Source organism: Pristiophorus japonicus, unplaced genomic scaffold (genome assembly GCF_044704955.1).
Source record: "Pristiophorus japonicus isolate sPriJap1 unplaced genomic scaffold, sPriJap1.hap1 HAP1_SCAFFOLD_589, whole genome shotgun sequence".
NCBI lineage: Eukaryota > Metazoa > Chordata > Chondrichthyes > Pristiophoridae > Pristiophorus > Pristiophorus japonicus.
Genome location: NW_027254498.1, coordinates 109988 through 127002, shown reverse-complemented (window position 1 = coordinate 127002; position 17015 = coordinate 109988). Strand labels below are relative to the sequence as shown.

General features: G+C 43.4%; 1 protein-coding gene across 4 annotated transcripts in view; it reads left to right on the top strand.

Annotated features, from left to right (window-relative positions):
- The window catches only part of LOC139255166 (rho family-interacting cell polarization regulator 1-like), a 173328-nt gene that overhangs the window by 63608 nt on the left and 92705 nt on the right, over nucleotides 1-17015 (top strand). Inside the window, exon 1 of one of the 4 annotated variants that reach the window (XM_070873886.1) lies at nucleotides 6019-6040. The exons of 2 other annotated variants lie outside the window; for them this stretch is intronic. The gene's annotated coding sequence lies outside the window, so the exon portion shown is untranslated. Of the gene's footprint in view, nucleotides 1-6018; nucleotides 6041-8223; nucleotides 8331-17015 lie in introns of those variants that run through there. One more of the 4 variants, XM_070873882.1, reaches the window with a different exon arrangement.

Genomic DNA, 17015 nt, shown 5'->3' with positions numbered 1-17015 from the left:
CATCCTAACCATGCAATGACATTTTAACTTAGTGTCCTGTCAGTGAAATTACTTCAATAACTTAGATTCTGAGAACTGTAGTGTTGTGTTACACTAAGCTCTCTAAGCATTTGAAAAACAATCTCCTGCCTTACAAACAAAACTTGTTCTGGCATGTGGGGGGAACCACTAGATGGGTTTAAATTCTGAGGGTATTGAATCTTGTGAGAGATCTTTGTTGTAGCAATATATAGAAAGAGAGTGCAATTGCTGTTGAGAAGCAAACATAAAAACAACTTGCATTTATATAGCGCATTTAATGCAGTAAGACATCCCGAAGCGATTCACATGAGCATAATCACACAAATAAATTGACACCGAGCCAAAGAAGGAGACATTAGGATAGGTGATCAAAAACTTGGTCAAGGAGGTAGGTTTTAAGGACTGTCTTAAGAGGAAAGAGAGCCGGAGAGGCAATTGCAACAGTGTTTGTACACAGTAAGGTCACACAAACAATAATGAAATGAGTGATCAGTTAATCTGTGGTTGGGGGTTGGGGGAGAGAGGACTGTGGGCCCACACTCTCCTTCAAACAATGCTACCTGAGCCAAAGGAATAGATGGGCAGCACCTTGGCTTAATATCATAGATTGATACAGCACAGGAGGAGGCCATTCGGCCCATCGTATCTGTTTGGTAGAGCTATCCAATTAATCCCACTCTCCTGCTCTTTCCCTATAGCTCTGCAACTTTTTTCCCTTCAGGTATTTATCCAATTACCTTTTGAAAGTTACTATTGAATCTGCTTCCACCATTCTTTCAGGCAGTGCATTCCAGATTGCAACAACTCGGTGCGTAAATTTTTTTTTTCCTCATAAGAAATAGGAGCAGGAGTAGGCCATTTGGCCCCTTGAGCCTACTCCGCCATTTAATAATATCATGGCTGATCTGATCTTGAGCGAAGGTCCACTTCCCTGGACGCTCCCCATAACCCTTCCCTCCCTTATTGTTCAAAGACCTGTCTATCTCCATTTTAAATATATTCAGTGACCCAACCTCCACAGCTCTCTGGGGCAGAGAATTCCACAGATTTGCAACCCTCTAAGAGAAGAAATTCCTCCTCATCTCAGTTCTAAATGGGCGACCCCTTATTCTGAAACTATGCTCCCGAGTTCTAGATTCCCCCACGAGTGGAAACATCCTCTCTGCATCTACCTTGTTGAGCCCCCTCAGTATTTTATATGTTTCAATAAGTTCACCTCTCATTCTTCTAAACTCCAATGAGTATAGGCCCAACCTGCTCAACCTTTCTTCATAAGTTAACCCCTTCATCTCGGGAATCAACCTAGTGAACCTTCTCTGAACTGCCTCCAATGCAAGTATATCCCTCCTTAAATAAGGAAACCAAAACTATACGCAGTACTCTTGGTGTGGTCTCACCAATACCCTGTACAGTTGTAGCAGGACTTCCGCTTGCTAATTACTTGCCCAATATTAATCAGCAGCTAGTATCAAATAAGGTGAAAATTCTGACTTGCTGCCAGGATGGTTTGCAGACTGTGGCCTCAATTTTGGCCCAGCCGGTTTTCGGCGCACTTACCGGATTTGCGCCGTTTTTCTCCATTCCGAGGTACACCGAAAAATGTTGTTGCCACTTTGTCCGCTGTCCGGCCTCTTCCCTGTAGTCGCGCAGCGTGGCCAGTCGAGTTGGGGGTGGAGCCAATGTTCTGCGCCGAAAACTGCCGGGACGTCTGCACATGCACAGTGGAGTCCACTGGCGATGTCCACGCATGTGCAGTAACTCCTCGAACCCAGCCTCTCCATTTGCTTGCTGCAGCCGCTCTGTGGGCCCTGCTGCTGGCCAGTTGAATCACTCCTGCCCCTAGCCCAGGCCGAGTGGCCTTCTGGTGCGATTTCTAAGAGATCGATCGCACCAAGAGGCCACACGGGCAGGAGAACCGATAGAAATCATCGGCAGGCAGGAGTACTATCGGTTCTCCTGCCCGCCCCTAGCCCAGGCCGAGTGGCCTCCCGCATCTGCTGGCCCGCTGCTTTCCCGGGCCAAGTTTGAAGATGAAGGTAGGACTTGCTTCAATTTTAACATTTCTTACTGAATTCTTATTACTTTTTGTTTGCAAAGTTTGGTGGTTTGTAAGGCTTGGTGGTTTAGGTGCAGGCAGGTCCTCTCTGCTTCCCGCCCCTATCCCAGGCCGATGTACCTACCTGCGCCGATTTCTTTAACTCTCCGCAAGGGTTTTCACAAGCGGCCACATACGCTGGCCTAAGTAGATTTGGAGTAACTATTAGCTGGCCAAAGTTGCCTAAATGGGCAGAACTGGCGTAGGTGGCTGGTAACACCCCCCTTTGAGAAAAAAAAACTAAACTAAAAAAAAATCGTAACTAACTCAGTTACACTGGTGCAAATTGATTGGGGAAAATGGGGATTTTTAAGTTACGCCAGAAAAACCAAATTATTCCCCAAAAAAACTGAGCAACTCTTGGCCAAAATTCAACCCACAGTGTTTCTAACTGGTGGTTCAGTGCTGTCCCAGTAACGGGATGGGCGATACATTTGTATTTATAAAAGGAAACTAAGCGTGATGCAGAATCTGCAGGGTCTGACTGAATAGCGCAGTTGCTGGCCAGATACCCAATCTCTCATTCAGCGCCTGTCGTGAGTCGAGGGAAGAACGAGCCCAGGATACAAATATTTTCACTTCCTTTTCCTCCAAAGTCTCGGTCGGTCAGACTAATGACTGACTGCTGTCCTGGCAGTGGAAATTTCTTTTTACTTCAAAAGCTTAGCTTAGAACTCTGCAGTTATAATGCTGGTGTCCCATACAGAGTTATTTCAAATCTGAGAAGCACATATTCAGAAAGCTTCTGCTATATTTAAAATGATCCCCCAGCTCCAAGCACTGCTAAAATTAAGCATATGAGAAATGCTGAGAAATGGTGCCTTATCTTTCTGGGATTTGGAGTTTCCTTCCTTACCTTGTCAGTGATGAGTCCTGGAGAGGAAACAAAGCAAGGCTGCCTCTGCTTCTACCCAGATAATAAACTGCTGGCTCTTTCCGTGCTTGGCCCGCACCCCTGTTTAGAAATACTATAGCATGACGAGGGCACATGCACACAAATAGCCACTTACTGTAGGCATGTGTGGAGAAGGGGATGCACCGAGAATAGCAAATTTTCAATGAAGCTCTGAATGAGAGTGTAGTGGAGCTCAGTTGGTGTGATGAAGGTCTCGATAGAGAAATGTTAGTGACAGTAACTATAAAAGTTGTAACGGGTAGAATTCCACATTGTTAAACACTGCTTGTAATGGAGCCCTTTGTATATCAGAGGGGCTGTGGGCTTCCACTGTGTGCTCTGAAGCTGCTTTGTTATTGTATATCGTAGCACACCCACGCTGAGATCTTCTGCAGTACTGGAGCTGCCACCGGCATTGAATCGGACTTTACGTCAGGTCCTTCAGTGTTTGTATTGTAAACCAAAGACATGGCTTAAAAGCTTAAATGGGCTTTGGCAATTGTTTATTCCTAGTCAATGAACTGGTAGCACAGTGCTAGATGTAGGTTGCAGGCCACTGTAAAGCAGCTTTTATATTGGTTATAGCGGAGTGTTTGTGTCATCGGTTCTTGAAGTACTTGTCTTCCTGGATGCCAACTGTGGAAAATCAGGTAGGTTTACATGTGATTGGCACTAGCCACACAATTCCTGCAGGTTGGAAACCGGCAGTGCAAATAAGAGCATAAGAACATAAGAAATAGGAGCAGGAGTAGGCCATGCGGCCCTTCGAGCCTGCTCCGCCATTCAATAAGATCATGGCTGATCAGCTCCACTTCCCTGCCCGCTCCCCATAACCTCTTATCCTCAAATACCCCACTAACATTGATATAAAAGCAACCGTTAAACTGGCACTATTACAGTTTGGATTTGGAGACTGATTACTGAATCTAGCTTCCTTCTCCTAGTGCCAGACTCGTACATCCAGTTTCTCACAGGTCCACCACGTGGATAAGAGAGTTGTATTTGGGTATTGTAGATGTTGTGAGCCAGCTCACGGACACTGGTCTCCTGGAATCTGAGCTAGAACTGCATCAGTAAAAGCTGCTGGTGTTCACTTCTCTTCCCCTCCCTTCCCCCCCCCCCCCCCCCCCCCAAAAGAAATGGAGAGCTCCAGACCTTGGATAAGCTGTCTGCAGCAAGTGAAGATGAGTGCTCCAAACCCCTGGCTGGGAATGGAAATGGGAGGAGAAAACCTTTCCTCAGTCTCTTGTAGAGCAGCATCAGCAAATGTGAGAGTATTTTTGTCTTATGGGGGAGATGGAGAGGAGAGAAACTTGATGTCTGCATTTATTTTGGTCCAGGGAATTGTTGAAAAGCCACAAACTGATATTGAGTAAGATTAATGTATGTTCTATATATAGGCTTGAAACCCATTAATGTTTCTTTGCATAGATGCTACAAAGCTAAAGTTGCTGGGCTTATATGAGATAATATCCGTGTTGTAAATATTATGCATTGATGGTCTATTTTGCCCCTGGGTATGGACTTGGATTCTGAATAATGTAAGTGGCGAAGGCGAGATGCTGTTGATTTGATTATAGCAGCTACACAAGCTGTTCTCTGTCACATGTACGTGTGTGGCTTCATCGTTCTTGTCAGATAATGGTTCTGCTTGTCCATGTAGTCTTCTCTGTGCCTCCAGCACCACAATGAGAGTGGCAGTTTTCTTGCAACTGTTCAAATTAATTTCTGTTAAACTTCTTTTTCGTCCAGTTTCGGATTGGAGTAATATCTGGCTCTTTGAAATGCGAGTTGTCAGAAAGCTGCATTGTAATGGTACAGGCTTTCACAGGGCCTGTTTATTCTTACCTCATTTACTCTTGAATTTGATTCCCAGTATTTAGTGAAGTGGTTTGAATACAGCTGTCTTTCAGAATAGCATTATTTCTCTCTTTGCTGTATTCGCTCATGTACAGGTGCCAACAGGCCTGGTCCCAAACCAATGCTGTTGTTCAGTCAACCCCAAGTTGTACATTGGCCGAGTCATGATGCCCCTTGATAGATGTAAGAATTCTCCCTTGGGTGATGTGCTCAAGATGGAAAACTCTGAGTATGGATTGAACATGTTAATCCGAAACTTATTTTTTTCCTCTCTTGGCAACATAAGTATTTAGGACATTGTGTCCACAAATCCAATAAGGGTCTGAGTGTGGCACCACAACAAATGTGATCCTTGAATGTTGGCTTCTGATTGTCTGTTAGGGAAAACTGGATTAGCACAAACAGCCCCTCCTTTTTGTCAAATTTTTGACTTCGAACACTGCGAAGGTGTAAAGCAGCATACTTTCTGGTACCAATCCATCCGTTTAAAGTTTACTGGGCTGCTCCAATCTTTTCCTTGCAGTGCAGGTGTCGTGCTTGTGTTATCTGACCTGGTAAACCCAGTACTGTACAACAGTCAGTAGAAGTGGGTTATTGGAGAATGTGTAATTTTAAGGCACAGGCCACTGTGGTGATTTGGACCTTTGAGCCTTAATATAATCTGAAGTCCATCTCATTTGGGTCTCTTCCAAGAAACCACAAACTATTTTCTTTTATTTCAATAGAGATTTCCAGTGAGAATTTATTTTTATTTTTATGAAGTTGGTTGGGGATTTCTCTCCCTTTCCTTTTATCCTCAAGACCCCCTCTCCTTGTTGAACTTGGAGGTTGTACTCTACATCGAGTTGTCATGTCTGATCAATATAGATCTTTGAACTACACTTGGTTTGAAGGTTTCAGTGGATATTGTGGCCAGGTCTGTAGAGCGGGTTCTGTTCTGTTGCACTACTATTTAACTTTTTTTTGTGGTGTGCAATGAAAGCTTAATCCTAGAATTATTTTTGTTCCGGGAGTGACTGAAGCTTGGCTCTCTTGTGCTATGACGTGCAGCAAAATAAAGCCCAGGATCACCATAGTTCATATCATGTAAATAGTTTACATCGTCGACGGATGCCAATAGCCTCACAGACTCCACAACGTACTACAAGTGAACATGGGCATCTTTTAAGGTTGAAATGTGTCTCTGGACATCTTGTTGTTTGATACCTGATCTGGTTGATGCCCCATTGCTTTATATTGCTTTGCAGCCTGTGTGTGGTCCTGTATCCTGTGGCACAGGGAGTTTGCACTTGTCCTCTATTGAAGGTCACGGATTAGTAGAGTTACTGACTAATGCACCTTTAGAAAAGCAAAGACTCTTATTACTCAGCAGAGCATAAAAGAAAGAAAAGCCCAGGGATCAATAGAGAAGACTTAGCAAGCCTTTCTTTTCAACCAGGGGGTGCCAAAGTATGGAAAGAATGAATTTTTACCTGGTATCTCAGTAAGCAGCGCTATGTAGTGGTCAGCTGTGGGTTTATCCGATGATTCCTAGTGTCAAATGTTGGACATCGAGCATAAATTAGGTGCTTCTCTAAAAGATAAATGGAAATTCTGAGAACAAATTTCTTGACCCCTTCCCAAATCACACCTGGGTATCATATAGTAATCTGGACAAGCAACATTGACTCTCGCTCTAGAGCTGTATGTCTGGTTGCTTTGCCTGCGAAAACTTTATATAATTGGGAAGGTGCCAACGAGTTGGCAGGGATGAAATTACCACCATAAATTACATTGTAGCATATTTTCCAGGGATGGAGAGAATGCTCCAGATCAGTACAGAATCCTTTTTTGATATCTGACTGATTTATATCTGATTCTTGGCACTGTCACTAATCGTTGTGTATGATGGAACATGCAATACTCCAAATCGCGTGAGGTCATTGAGTTGGGTATGGACGTTTCATTAAAGCTCACCAGTTTTCCTGATTGCAGTAGGAGGTACACTTTAGAAAAAATTTAATTAGGTAATGTTTTTCACATGAGGCCTCTGCAGCTGTTCAGGTGGCTATAAAGGAACTCTGAGCACTATTTGACCAGGCCCATATTCATTCCCTGAATCAACACCACCAAAAAAAAGTCATTTCTCATTTATTTTGTGTGAGATCTAGCTATGTGTCAAAATTGGCTTTCCCTGTGTATGATGCTGATTAAGATCTACACGTTTTTAATTCCAAGTATAGTAACTTGAATTATTAAGAATTAGATTTTTTTTCCAATGCAAACAGGGCTTTGTAATTACAGGAGTAGACTGTATACTTCATTGACGTGAGGTGCTCTGGGAGGCCTCAAGAAAGTGATGAGGCAAATATAAATGCTTCTTTGCTTTCCAATGAAATAAAAATTGAAGTTAAAATTTGTGCTGGATTCTCTGGTAAGTACAGAATTAGAAGTAGGCTAAAGGTTTAGGTCCAGTAACAACTTGGCCCCGCTCCTCCTCCTGTCAATCTGAACAAAAGTGGCTCATTATAAAAGGACTAATATTTAGCATTCGTATATTTTTGTTTCCTTACAAATTAGATTGAGGTATCTTTTAACCCAGTGGGAATCCTGATGACTTAGTAACTCCTGTTTGGTGCAGTAGGTTCAGATTTATTTAATAGCATTAATCAGACTTGCATATGACTAATTGTCCAACCAAGATGACACTGGCTTAAGATGACTCAGTAAGCGGGCATTTATGTCCAAGTGAATAGGCCCGGAGTTTGAGATTCCAGGGTAGAAAGGGATCTATGACGGGTAGCTCTGTTGTCAAGTGATGAAGTGAAGTTGTGGTGGATGTTGGTTTAATGGTAGAGGGCTTTCTCCATGAATCACTGGTTTCCTCCAGTGTTGTATAGTTGCTAGGGTGATGAATAATGACAAGTGAAAATAAGAGGTCTGTAATTAAAGCTAATAACCTAATGAATCCCAAAATGTCTTTTGGCCATTATGATAATACACGAGTAATGGGCAGCAATTGCTCTTGGAGGGTCTGAGAATATAATAAGTGGATTTGATTTATTTCTCCTTTCTTCCCACCCCCTCAAAAAGCTACAGGAGTTACTTTTGAAAATGTTCTTTTTGCAAGTAACTCCTGTAGCTTTCAAGCTTGAAGGTCTTGAAGCTTTTTGCTACAATAGTCAGAGGTATGTAGCAGTTTCACTTGAATCATCTTTAAGCCTGCCGTCAGTTAGGGCGGTGTAATCTTGCTGTATGCCGGTAACTGGTTTACACAATAAAACTACGTTTCAGTTATGATTATTGGGAGCAACAGGAAATGCATGATGTCAGTGTTTTGTGTGGGAGGGATCCTAAAAGCTCCAAGGCTTGAGCTTCATTCCCGTTCTATCTGAGTGGACAAGAACATACAAACTGAAGCTGAATGATGTCGATCTAGCCGTAGCTACTGTTCACCTGTCAGTCTCTGTGGAGTAGAAGGTAAATGTTACATTCATTGAATTTATACACTGTACATTATTGGCCACCTTAAAATTAAGTAAATATACAATAAGTATATATGGTCCATAGCCTTTGTAATATGTTGTTGAAAGGTAAAAGCCTCATTGGCTGACTAGGTTGGGCTCTATGAACTTGCCGTGTTTGATTCAGCAAGTTGTTTGCATCAAGGCTGCTACAGTGAGCTGCTACTGCTGCCCTTCTAGCTGAATTGTGCCCCTTCCTGTGCTCTGGGGCTTTTCTAATGCTTTCCTTATCTGTATTAAACATTCCCACCTGTGCCATTAGTCTCCTAAATACCATTTCTTTTTGTGAAGCCAAATAAGGCTTTCAAAGTCATTGAATCTGCGATCTCGAGAACAGCCTGGAATTTTAACTAGGTTTTAAATGCTTTTAAATATCATTATTTTGTGTGGAAAGATTACATTGATAAATCACTTGGTTGTGAGAAGTGAAATCTTTACGATAACCTGCTGCCCCAGAATTGTAGCACAAATGCCAGGGCTGCTATCTGTTTAGTTACAGACTGGATGCAGCAGGGTGTGCCTCTATTAATAAATGGTGGGGGGTTTTGTGGGCGATTAAGATCCCAAATGAAGTGGCTTAAATTTATGTGTTTTTAAAATTCTGTCTGTTCTTTTCTCCCCTTCTGGATGGGGAACTGCTCTGACTATACTGCTCACCCTGCACCTTTTATAAATAAAGTGGCCATTATTTATGTGTGAACTTTGCCTGTATGTCACACAGCAGGGGCCAAGTCTGTCCTCGCTGATGGTCAGACACCTGCAGTTCCGTCAGGGGTCATTGGTCAGCAAGCAGGAGCGAGTACCTTGGTCATTTTCTTTATTTTTCCTTTCTCTGAAGCCAATTGTAATGTCCCGACTGCTAACTTGGCAGAAACCCGGAATTGAACCAAGACCTGTCTGGGCTGTATGACTCAGCTGCTGCCTGGGTAAATTCACTGAGCTGTGTGGAGCTACTGCCTGGATAGACTCTTGAGTGTGTGTGTGTATGAATGCTCACTCTTTGCCCTTCCCACTGTGTGCACATTCAAACTTCTTGTGTAATCAGTCCAGTGATCAACGAAAAACTAAAGAAATTCACTTCAATGAGACAAGAGACATTGAGCAACAGAGACAGACTTGCGATCACTCAATTGGGAGCCGGTTGCTTGGTTCCATGATTTATTTGGTCCGTCTGTAAGCAGAAGGATTATTGGAATGATCTAGTTTCCTCAACTTTGAGAATTGTTTGTACAAAGTAGGCAAAATTAAAATGAACCTAAACAAGAGCACCTCAGGGTTAAGCTCAGTAAGATTGTAATTAATCAGTCTGCACAGCTAGGTATAAAACTGAACCATACAGAACAGAAGCTATCAGTATCAGTCCTGGTCTGTGCTAATTTGATGACTTGTGCCAAAGTACAGTTCCATGAGCATTAGATACACTCCAGTATTGTAATGGAGAAGCATTGGGATGCAAGAGGGGTTGCGAGCGGGGTTAACCAAGCAAAATGTGCTGTATAAACACAATGCATGCTAGGCACGGCCACCAAGGGTTGAGGAACAAAGAAGGGGAGCTGATTTCCACTCTGCTGACCAGAAGTGTTGGTTTTGCCAAATGGCAGCATAACTCAGTATCAGTGAGAAAAGGGGTACATCAGTATATGCAAAGGTGATGCCAAAGTATACTTTTAACATCCTGTAAATCTCACAGACAACCATTCTTCATGGTTAATCTAGATGGTCATTGTTGGAAGACCATTCAGTGATGGGGAACATCCCAGTCAAGCCAGTCTCGTCTTTGCCTGATGTCCACGCACTCGCACTTTGGACCAGGAATCTGTGCTCTGTATTTTGAAGTATGACAATTTTCCGTCCACTTTCACACCCCTCACACGAGCTCAAGTATCTCTGCTCAGATCCGGGATCAAACCTTTTTCTATATGGTATTCTATTCCCTTATTCTAACACGCAGCCATTCTACACAGCATTGTTTTTATTAAAGAAGCCCCTGGAGGAGTTTGCATTGCTGTTTTTAATATTGATCAGTCAAGGCCATGGGCACCTGGATGTTTGAACTGTTTAACAGTGTGGAAAAACTATAATTTGGTCATTGAGGCTCTTTGATTTTGGTCCCATATACTACCCATACATCAGCTTCACTAATGGACAGTATAGTCAGGCAGTATTCTAACAGTCGTTCTGAAACGTTTTGAAACACAGCATGTGGAGACCTAAAGGATGCTGCTTCATGGTGGTTTTGTGTGTTGGAATGGCCAAAATTGATGTGGTGGTGTTCATTTAGTCTATGGGTGAAGGTTAATTGAGGCAGTCTATTATCCAGAGCAGTTTGGTAAAATAATAAAAAAAAGCAAAATACTGCAGACGCTGGAATCTGAAACATTAACTGTTTCTTTCCACAGATGCTGCCTGACCTGCTGAGATTTCCAGCATTTTCTGTTTTGATTATTGATAATATAATAGGTGGTTTCAAGATTTATTGCTGGATTTCCCTGAGGATTTATGTTTAATATACAGAAGGGAGTGGTTTAAATTAAAAATGGACTGAAAACCCTGACTGTACATCAGCCAAGTGCTGAATAATTCTGGTGCAGTGGGCTGCATGTTCCTTTTATGTTGCAACCCAGGTGAAAGGGAAGGGCTGTTTGGATTGCAGTCACCTTCAGCCTTATTATAAGAACATAATAGGAACAGGAGTAGGCCATACGGCCCCCCGAGCCTGCTCCGCCATTTAATACAATCATGGCTGATCTGATCATGGACTCTGGTCTACTTCCCGACCCGCTCCCATAATCCCTTATCATTTAAGAAAATGTCTATTTCTGTCTTAAATTTATTCAATGTCCCAACTTCTACAGCTCTCTGAGGCAGCGAATTCCACAGATTAACAACCCTCAGAAGAAATTTCTCCTCATCTCTGTTTTAAATGGGCAGCTCCTTATTCTAAGATCATGCCCTCTAGTTCTAGTCTCCCCCATCAGTGGAAACATTCACCTTGTCAAGCCCCCTCATAATCTTATACATTTCGATAAGATCACCTCTCATTCTTCTGAATTCCAATGAGCAGAGGCCCAACTTACTCAACCTTTCCTCATAAGTCAACCCCCCATCCTCAGAATCAACCTAGTGAACCTTCTCTGAACTGCCTCCAAAGCAAGTATATCCTTTCGTAAATATGGAAACCAAAACTGCACGCAGTATTCCAGGTGTGGCCTCACCATTACCTTGTATAGCTGTAGCAAGACTTCCCTGCTTTTATACTCCATCCCCTTTGCAATAAAGGCCAAGATACCATTGGGCTTCCTGATCACTTGCTGTACCTGTACTAACCTTTTGTGTTTCATGCACAAGTACCCCAGGTCCCGCTGTACTGCGGCACTTTGCAATCTTTCTCCATTTAAATAATAACTTGCTCTTTGATTTTTTTTCTGCCAAAGTGCATGACCTCACACTTTCCAACATTATACTCCATCTGCCAAGTTCTTGCCCACTCACTTAGCCTGTCTATGTCCTTTTGCAGATTTTTTTGTGTCCTCCTCACACATTGCTTTTCCTCCCATCTTTGGCTATGTTACACTCAGTCCCTTCTTCCAAGTCGTTAATATAGATTGTAAATAGCTGAGGTCCCAGCACTGATCCCTGTGGCACCCCACTAGTTACTGGTTGCCAACCAGAGAATGAACCATTTATCCCGACTCTCTGTTTTCTTTTAGTTAGCCAACCCTCTATCCATACTAATATATTTCCCCCAACCCCGTGAACTTTTATCTTGTGCACTTTGTCAAATGCCTTCTGGAAGTCCAAATACACCACATCCACTGGTTCCCCTTTATCCACCCTGTTCGTTACATCTTCAAAGAACTCCAGCAAATTTGTCAAACATGACTTCCCCTTCATAAATCCATGCCGACTCTGCCTGACCGAATTTTGTTTTTCCAAATGTCCTGCTACTGCTTCTTTATAATGGACTCCAACATTTTCTCTTCCAACATTATCTCCTCTTCTGCCCTACCCTCCCCCCACCACTTCCAATTGAAGCTCTACTTGTGGAAAGTATCGAATTTTTGATTCGACTAACACTACACCTTTAGCTAAAGCTTACTGTTTGTATATGTGTGTATTAATTTGTTGCCTTACAATGAGTCCTGGAGCTTGATAAAAGGTTAAGTGCTATTTTAGTCTTTCTGTACACTGCATGTTTATACTTTCCTCTGTCTGACAATGAACTGTTTAGTAACTCCATGTCATTTCGAGGCCACATTGTTTCTTCCAGAGAAACAGGGTTCCCTTTGTTCTGCTCCCTGTTGGCTAAAGTTAGATAGCTGCTGATAAACATACAAAGTAGGCCCTGCACAATGCTATCTTTCCAGTCTTTCTCGAAGAGTTTGTGTGATGTACTTAATTGTAATTCAGGTGTTTTTGGTGCTTCCCAATGCTGCAGTAAAGATTTTGTTTTTCCCCCCATCTTGCATTCCCATTCTGCACCCAGTGGATTTGGTGTGACATTCTGTAGTTACATTTCTCCATCAACGGCAGGTTGGAGCCATAAAAGGAGCGGCGAGCGGTGGCCATGGACAGCGTGGTGGCACACCACTGCAAGGTGCAGGCAGTGACTAGTGGGGTGGCGCAGGGCTCAGTGCTGGGACCACAGCTATTTACAATATACATCAATGATTTAGATGAAGGAATTGAGAGTAATATCTCCAAGTTTGCAGATGACACTAAGCTGGGTGGCGGTGTGAGCTGTGAGGAAGATGCTAAGAGGCTGCAGGGTGACTTGGACAGGTTAGGTGAGTGGACAAATGCATGGCAGATGAAGTATAATGTGGATAAATGTGAGGTTATCCACTTTGGTGGCAAAAACAGAGAGACAGACTATTATCTGAATGGCGGCAGATTAGGAAAAGGGGAGGTGCAACGAGACCTGGGTGTCATGGTACATCAGTCATTGAAGGTTGGCATGCAGGTGCAGCAGGCGGTGAAGAAGGCAAATAGCATGTTGGTCTTCATAGCTAGGGGATTTGAGTAGAGGAGCAGGGAGGTCTTGCTGCAGCTGTACAGGGCCATGGTGCAGGACATTCTTGCTATTGAGGGAGTGCAGCGAAGGTTCACCAGATTGATTCCTGGGAGGCAGGACTGACCTATGAGGAGAGACTGGATCGACTGGGCCTGTATTCACTGGAGTTTAGAAGAATGAGAGGGGATCTCAGGATCTCATAGAAACATATAAAATTCTGACGGGACTGGACAGGTTAGATGCAGGAAGAATGTTCCCGATGTTGGGGGAGTCCAGAACCAGGGGTCACAGTCTAAGGATAAGGGATAAGCCATTTAGCACTGAGATGAGGAGAAACTTCTTCATTCAGAGAGTTGTTAACCTGTGGAATTCTCTTCCGCAGAGAGTTGTTGATGCCAGTTCGTTAGATATATTCAAGAGGGGGTTGGATATGGCCCTTATGGCTAATGGGATCAAGGGGTATGGAGAGAAAACAGGAAAGGGGTACTGAGGTGAATGATCTGCCATCATATTGAATGGTGGCCTACTCCTGCACCTATTTTCTATGCAAGGTACAACGCGAGCTGGTGCAGGAGGGCGACGGCAGCGAAGAGGGACGTCATCAAGGTCCAGATCGGTGATTGGAGCGTGGGCAGATACAGCAGGAGCGGCGAGGTCGGGGCGAAGGAGTGGCTAGAGATTGTAGAGCGACGTGATTGGGACGCAGGAGATGCGCGAGTTCGGGGCCAGAAGGGGCGACGGCTCTGGGGCAGCATGGGTCAGCCCACAGTGCGATACGTGTGCTCACTAGGCCAGTGCAGCAGAGTAGGTCTCCAGTCGTCTTGGTTAATCCTTGTCACTGGACCAAGACCTGGCTCTGTCAAGCCCGTGTGGTGGCTGGTGTGCAACGGCCACTACACATTAAAAAATCCATGCACAGGCATCTTCCACCCTTCAATATGCAGTTCGGGACTGGAATATTAGGTTCTTCATTGAAACACCTGTGAACTCATCCTTTTTTGGCGTGGAAGAAAGTCATCCTCGTTTCGAGGGACTGCCTATGATGATGATATTTTTCCAACAGTGCCCTACAGACCCATTGAAAGCATATCCTCACCCATATTCACAGTGACTTTTTCTATTGTGGATACGAGAGATGTACGAAAACTAGATGTTTTTAGTTAAATTTGACCCGCTGCAATGACTTTTCAAGCATTGCTGTCTTAGATTTGTCGACTGTGTGTACATAGTGACCAAAAGCTGCTTCAACTTTAACCTTATCATCCGTTGCTTATGAATGATGCAAACAGAACTGGGATAGATAGCAGATTTGCTGCAGTAAGATCCCAACACCTGATACTAGCAGAGACCAATACTGGGGACAGGGCTTTCCAGGAGTGCCCTTTAGTGGATACCTAAATGATGAGTGTTCTTTCAAACATGGACTCTGGCACTTGTAGTACTTGCTCCAATGCTGTCACAAATTGTCACAAAATGAATCATAAATTATGTGATGTTGCAGGTGTCATAAGTGAGAGTGTGGGAAGGAACTTGCCTCTATATAGCACCTTTCACCACCTCAGGACGTCCCAGAGCTCTTCGCAGCCAACTGAAGTAATTTAAAGTCTAGTCACTGTGTTGTAATACAGAGAAACGTGGCAGCCAATTTTCAAGCAGCAAGGTCCCACAAACTGCAATGCGATAAATGTGTTTTTAAATGTGTTGGTTGAGGGATAAAAGTTAGCTAGAATGTTGGGAGAATTCCCCACTGCTCTTCAAATAATGCCGTGTGATCTTTTACACCCACCTGGGAGGACAGACAGGAGGTCGGTTCAATATCTCATCCGAAAGTTGGCACCTCCGACAGTGCAGCACTCTCAGTACTGCATGAAGTGTCAGCCTTGATTATGTGCTTAGGCCTCTGGAGTGGGACTTGAACCCACAACCTTCTGACTGAGGCGAGATTGCTACCACTGATAAGTGGGATGCCATGTTTCCCAGTGTCCTAAGGATACCTGTACCGAGTAGCTCTATCGTGATTAAGTGGGTTTGCAGATGCTCACATTTTAGGATGAAGGTATCCGAGTCCCCATAATGTACCACTGATGACAGAGGTTGCAAAGTTAAGACTCCGTTACGTTTTGCAGCATTTTTGTAATGAAGTCTGCATAGTTAAACATGGTGCTCTGTTCAGTCCTGTGATGGGAATGCCCATTTACAAATGTTTTCTTATGATTCAACTTGTCTGAAAACTGACTTTGGCAGTTAATTAAGTGTGAAATTACACCCATGCACAAGGTTTGTGTACATCAGACCCTATTGAAAACTCACTGGTCTGCCACTAGTATGCTATCGCTGCTTACACTTGACTGTAAACCTAAACCGGAGTAACTGCAGGAAATAAATAAAAGGAGCCGGTGGGTTTGGTTATCTTTAATTATCTTGCTGGGCAAGAGATTGGTTATTGTACTATGAGTGTGCTTTTTAAGTTCTGTCAGAGCGCAGATGTGAAAGAAAGGGTTGGAGCCTGGAATAATGGACTTATTTAGTCATCCTGGCAATGAACCAGTCAAAGTATTTAAAAAAAACTTGGAAAATGTAACTTCAGTGCATATTTAAACAAAAAGACAGTGACTTTTTCCAGGCTCTCTTTCCACATTGAGTATAAATCTTTAGTGATTCTTGTGTGTATAATACAGGGTATAACGATGCAGGCGTACAGCAGGCTTTGTGTGTATATATAGATATATACTCACTGCCTTAGTGTCTAGATTAGGTCATCAATAGCCAGAGCTGCCAAGCAACCACCAAGTATCTTTGTTTGTTGAGGGAGTGGTAATGGCTGGTATTTAAAGGCGATGTTTTTGAGATTAGTATGCTTTTTCCAGTGACTCCCTTGAATGTTGACATTTAAATAGTTTATAATTGTTTTGGAATGCTGGTATATGTTGGACACCTGCATCCAAGTGGCTGTCTTGTATCTGCTGGAAGTCTTGATGTTGAGGCTGCCCTAATTCATGATGTGTACCATCTACAAGATGCATTGCAGCAACTTGCCGAGGCTTCTTCACCACCACCTCTCAAATCCGCGACCTCTACTACCTAGAAGGACAAGGGCAGCAGGCGCATTGGAACACCATCACCTGCAAGTTCCACTCCAAGTTACACACCATCCTGACTTGGAAATATATTGCCAATCCTTCATTTGAGCCATCATCGCTGGGTCAAAATTCTGCAACTCCCTACCTATCTGCACTGTGGGAGTACCTTCACTTCATGGACTTCAGCGGTTCAAGATGGTGTCTCACCACCACCTTTACGGCAATTAGAGATGGGCAATAAATGTTGGCCTTGCTACTGATGCCCATATCCCCTAAACAAACTTTTAAAAATTCGAAGATGGTTACACAGCAAAGCTATGGACCTGTACAGTTGTTTTTAAGTCATTCTTTGTGACTTTACTTAAAGTGCAGTTCCATTGTCTGGGCAGGTCATGTACAATAACTCTTCTGCGTTTATGGAGCAAGACAGGAGAATTTCAGTCAGTCAGCTTACTGGCAGCTATGTTTTCAGCCTTCGCTCCCGACAGCCCATTGATTGACCTTTTATGTTGAGAGACTGAGGCAGTGCTGTTATTGGATGTGTGGC